Below are 5,883 nucleotides of genomic sequence, written 5' to 3'. Positions count from 1 at the left end.
AAGGAGCCTACACAGCCCTAGCCACAGCTCCTTGGAAACCTAAGTTGGGTCCTAGCTTTGAGGAGACAGAGATGAATGCAGACCATTTTTCTTACCAGTTCCGCATCCTGGGAAAATCCTTGTGCCTCTCAGATCCCCCCCAGTCTCCAAACCTGCACCATGAGGATCAGGCTAGAATCTACATTCTAGGGATGTCACCCGGTGTATATGACATAATATCTATTACCCCTGTGGGCTGGTGTCACATGTACTTAAGGCACAAACTTAGAGATGGAAGAAGAACAAGAAGGGGTGACAGGTAGCACAGAACACCACTCAAAATAGGCCTGGGTTCTAGCAATGTGATATTGGAACAGTCGCTTCCAACTTGGCCTCATTTTCAGGTCAGCATCATGAGGGGGTTGAAACTAATGGAAATTTAGATACTGCCATCCTGCGGCATAAAACCATTCAATTGTTTCCTGTTTAATGGAGAATGAGACCCAAGTGCCTCGTCTTGACCTATGAGGTGGGCAACCTCCACAGTGGTACTCAGTAAGCCCCACCCTGGTATAGCCATCCCAGTGGAACCACTAAGTAGTTAGTAACTGGCTTCTTAACATAATAACAGCCAAAGTGATGGGATGTCTTGTCTAAATTTTAACTAAAAATGTCTCTCACTTCCTCTTAATACCTCTTTCATGTTCCATCTGTCTCTCTCTCTCTCACTCTGTCGAATGCCTGTAACTGAGGAATCAAATACCAGTGTGTGGGGTTGCCCCATGTGGAGCCCTATAGAGGAGAGAAGCACGGGAGTGCCCAGGCCAACAGACATAAAGAAACTCAGGCTCTCAGTCCAAACTGAACCCTGAAGGCTGAGAGAGAATTTGGGGGCCAGTCCTCCCCCAGTTGAGCCTGGGTTGCAGGTCTCACAAGGTGGTGATGAGGTAAGAGGGAGGAAAGGAATATGGGAGCTTTCTGCCTGCTCCACCTGGAGGGGTGAGGGTGAGCACAATGATAACAGTCATGTGACACTGAGTCCTCAGGGGAACCTGTGAGGTAGCTGCAGTTCTGACACCTTCCAGATGAGGAAACAGGCTTGGGGAGGCCAGACCGAATGCCCAAGTTCACACCCAGAGTGAGAGTTGGAGTTAGGCTTATTCTAGAATCACAACACCTTGGAGGATGGAGTGGCATTGGTACCAGTTGACTCGAGTCAGATGTCCAGGATCGGAGGCCAGTGGTGCAGAGAGAAATAGGGTGAAGGGAGGATGACACGCTAACACTGTCCTTGACCCTGGCAGGAGGGGCCCTCCACGTTTGCCCCCCCCGCAGTCCATCCCTCAGAGAGTGCAAGAGAAGCAGCAGCAGCAGCAGGTGAGTGTGCCTGAGGGGTAGGGGCTCTGCCCTCCCAGCTGGAGGCCTCAAATCAAGAGAGGAGGGCCCTTCCTCATGCTGCCACAGTGCCTGAATCCCCCAGTAGAAGTGACTAGGAGAAGAGCCTGTGAGATCTGGTGCAGGATGGATTTGTTGTGGGGAGGGCCAGGGACTGCATACCCTGTGATTTGCCAGAAGCCGGCTCTGGGAGGTGAGGAGGAGGAGTGTGGTGTTCTTGGGGTGTGAAGGAAGGAGGAATTGAGGGGAGGCTGTTAAGGGTCCTAAGCTGCTCCCTGTGGGAACCCTGGGGTGCGCCAGGAGGCTGAGGGTGAGGACTTTTCAGGGGAGGGTCTACAGGGGGGCGACTTTAGACCAAGGGCTCATCCCACCCACACCCCGATGTCACAGAGTGTCATCTTCTATCTTGACACTTTCCTCGGTGACCTGCTGATGGTCTACTTGGTGATGGGTGATTATCTCGAGGTGGGTGAACCTGAGGACCAGGCAGGGAGGACCAGAATCCTGAGCCTTGGGATGCGGGAGCCCCCGAACTGAGCTGTGAGCTCCCAGGGACATCTCTCCTGAGAGCCTCGCAGCCACCACTGGGAGCTGGGGCATCAGGCCCATCTTAGGGATGAGTGAACAGAGGCTCCACCTGAGACACCCATTCTGGTTCGAGAGGCTGGGGAAGCTCAGAGCTGCCTGATGGCACAGCTGTGTGAGGTTTTATCTGAGCTGGACTCAGCCTCTCCCTCTCATGCTGCACATGGAGGGAGAGAGAAGTTGGGCCCCTCCAAGTCAGGCAGCACATAAGTGGTTGAGAAGTCCCTTCTGCCTGAAGCCTCAGCATCCAAGTCTGTCATCAGAGAGGGTTGTGCTGCCAGGTCCCTCAGCCTCACCCCCATGTCCTCCTTCTCTGGACACCAGATCCCGCCCTAGGTCCAAGTCTTGTTTTCTCTGCATGCGCGGCCCCCTCTAGGGAACTGGCAGAAATGCAACATGAGAAGGGGTGGGCCTAGGGGTCTAGTCAGGCTAGGGGGTTCTGTCTGATGGACTCTGGCTGTCTGCGGTCCAGGGGAATGAGATCAACATTGAGAAGAAGACTTAGGTGAGCAGCTGTGGCACTCTCTGCAGGGTAGGGGAAGGAGGAGGAATTCAGAGACCCTCTGGGCAGAACAGTCCTTGGCTCCAGCCCCTGTATCTTACATTGAGTGGAAGAGTTTGAGAACAGAGAAGTGGGAGACCCCTCCAATTGGCGGGTGGGTTGAGGGGAGGATGACATCAAGGAATACTTCTTGGAGGAGGGGCTGATTATTCCCATTCTGAGAACAGGTAGAGCCTGGATGGAACTGGAAGGAAGGAGAGTTCCCAGGACTGGTCCCCTGCCCCACTCCTGACATTCCACAAGGCCCATGCGGCATCCCCCACACAGGCCCTGTCTGCATCCTCTGCTTCCCTCTGGTCCCGGGAATACACAGTCATGAGCGAGATCCTGCTGCTCCAGGTGGCCACAAAGAATTACAACCAGAAACTCAGGAGCGATTTGGGGCCTGGTTCCAGGACATGGAGCTGCTCAATGAGAATGATAGGTGAGGCCAGGCAGGAGTCGGGTGAGGGCAAGGGTGGACTCTCCCTGTTGGCCAGTCCAGAGAACCTGTCTCCATGGATCCCCACTCAGCCCCTGGCTTTATTGTGTGGCCACCTCTGGGACACTCAGACTCCAGCTGCTGGGCAGGCAGTCGGAGGACACCTGAGGTGTAGCTCCTGGTAGGCTCAAAAGTGCCTCTCTGTCCTGGAGCTACAGCCTGTCCTGCCAGCCAGAGCCCTAGACCCACATAGACTGCAGAATTCTCAAGGCCTAGATCAAGTTCAGATGTGAGTGAATGTCTGGGCCGGGGCGAATGATTCCTAGGTGTTCAGTAAAGCTTTGGGTTAAGCTTGCCCTTGGGAAGTCGGACAGCTGGCACTGGGATCCCAACTCCACTACTGAGCTGTCCTGTGACTGGGGAGACTCTCTTCAGCTTCCGGAGACTCCGTTTCCTCCTCTGTGAAATAGGTGACACTAAATGATCGCTCACATGGCAGGGACAAATGGGGTATTGGTGGCTGACAACACTGAGCACAGGGTCTGGAATACCCAGTGCAGTGGAGACAGGGTGGGGGGCCATGACGCTGAGGGAGTCCGCCAAGGTAACCCAACCCTTCTACTCAACCCCCAGGCCCCAACACCGAGCCCCATACCAGTGGCTGTTCACAGCACCATCCTCAGCAGTAGGGATACAGCTGGGATGCTTGCAATGCACTGAGCCAGCTCCTCCCACCTGAGTGGAAGGGGAGCATTGTAAGCTGATGCCTGGGGTCCCCTGAAGCCCAAGAGAAAGGGGACGACCCCACTCCAGCTCCCTGACATCTCTACCCTAGCACCTATTCACCCATTGGGGAGGGATAGTAGTTATTTGTTGTCAATAATAAACGCCATATTTGAATATTATATTAAAGTCCTGTTCCCTTTACAGCCTGGGAGTTGTGGTGTGGTTTTGTCGCTTTCTGTAGACATGTATTTGAGACACATAGTCTCATATTTCTCTTTGAATCAAAAACTCTTCTGGGTCGTCAGCTTATTGTATGTGGGAGAAGGGAGAATGGCCAACCCCTTCCCTGGCTAGTGGGGACACTCCCAAGTCCCCCTAATTCCGAAGACCATTTCATTTCAGTATCATTCAGCTCCTCCAGGAGCAGACGTGTCCCCCCGGCTGTTTTCTTGGGATTTAAAGGTTGAAAGTACTTTCAAAGACAAAGCAACAACCACTGAAATGTGAGTGTTTTTAAAACAGCACTACCCAGGACCAATTCGTGCCACAGGCAGGGGCTGCCTTTCTACATTCTGGAGGAACAGGGAACGTTTTCTGTTTCTCTTGTTGAGGTTTCTTTTGAAAAAATTTTAGGAACTTGTAGTTTTCTAGTTCAATCTCTGGAATTGCATCAGCTCTAAGTGGGGAAAACAATGTAAAATGATCAAAACGTGCACGTGGAGAGGACAAGGCCCGAGGAAGCTCACTTGCAAATGGACTAAAAGCAGGAAGGACCTCCCTCCTGAGGCCCCTCTAGGGGCTCCGTGTTCACCCCTGACCTAGCTTTGAATTCTCCTGGGATCCTTGTCCAAGACTCTGAATTCCTTTTCCTGCTTGTTTTGTATCCATGAGGAAAGATTTGTGACCCAGCTTTTAACGCTACTGCTGGGCCTCGTTCCATAAACATGACTGCTCCCTGTGACCTAGGATTTTCAGCACCCCTGCCTTCCTTAAGCAATTCCATTTAGGGAAGAAATTCCCTAGAAGGCCCCCAGGCTCCTCTGTGGCTTGGCCTGATGGACCCCGGGTGAGCTCTACTTTGCCAGGATAAGGGACCATAATCCTGGCCAGTGAGTGACCCCACACTGTCCCCTACTCTCCAAGGTGACTTCTAAGCCCGTGTCATTCTGAGGTCCATGGTCTTGGACAATCCTCCAGTTTACACACTAAGTGTTAGTGTTACCAACTCGTCCAAATGGGGCAATTGGGCCCAAACACTTAACGTGTGTCTCCCCTGGGTGATTGTGTTTTTTTTCCCTAGTCCTGTGCTGTGGTTACATTACCACCACTTGCTGGGGTGTGAACCCTGTTTGGAGCTTTGACAGCTGAGGCGTGACAAGGGTGTGGGGGGCTACAGCAGGGAATGCCCCAGAAGTGATGATCCATGGACATGCATGAGTACAGCCTTACCAATAAAAATCCTGAAATTCTTGCCATCTGGTGGTGCACAGACACTGCTCTGAGCTCGCACTTAAAACCCACCCCATGACTAGGAGCTTTCAAAGGGTTTCCAAGTGACATTTTGAACCTCATCCCTTGGGAACACCCTGTAAGACAAGGGCCAGATGAATCGCTTGGCACTTGTGAGTTATCCCCTCCTTTCTGATGGGTGCAAGTGTTACCCAGACACACAGGCTGGACTCTGCCGTGGAAGACTTGTCAGGACAGCCAGAAGCTGAGGATGAATCTTGGTTCTCGGCATCCCAAGCCCTTCCTGACATGGCACAGCCACCCAGGAAAGTGATTTGGCAATGCAAAGACTGGGAAGGCCGTACTTTCCCTCCAAAGAGAAAGAGAAGTGCCCACAGTGAAAGCTTGATCCCTCAAATAGACAATTAAATCCCAACAAGCAGTGGGTTCTTTCAGCATTACTGATGCTGAAAAGATCTCTTTTGATAACAGCACGATCCCCCAACTGCCATGTCCATCTTCATGAATCACATTTCCAATACATGGATCTAAATAACTGAGAGAAATCTGGTATTTCCTTAGATGCAACTATGAATTAGCATGCAGAAAGGAACATAAAAATGGAGACCTAGAAGTAAATATCTAATTTGAGGACATAGACACAAAAGTGCTTTTGAAATAATATTTTGGAATCTATTGGAATATTATACAAAAAGAATAATCTACTTTATATTTGCAAACCATACATCTGATAAGGGCTTAATCT

This window comes from Diceros bicornis (assembly GCF_020826845.1).
Source record: "Diceros bicornis minor isolate mBicDic1 chromosome 30 unlocalized genomic scaffold, mDicBic1.mat.cur SUPER_30_unloc_8, whole genome shotgun sequence".
Taxonomy (NCBI): domain Eukaryota; kingdom Metazoa; phylum Chordata; class Mammalia; order Perissodactyla; family Rhinocerotidae; genus Diceros; species Diceros bicornis.
The sequence above is the reverse complement of the archived record's forward strand: the minus strand, read 5'-3'. Positions refer to the sequence as shown.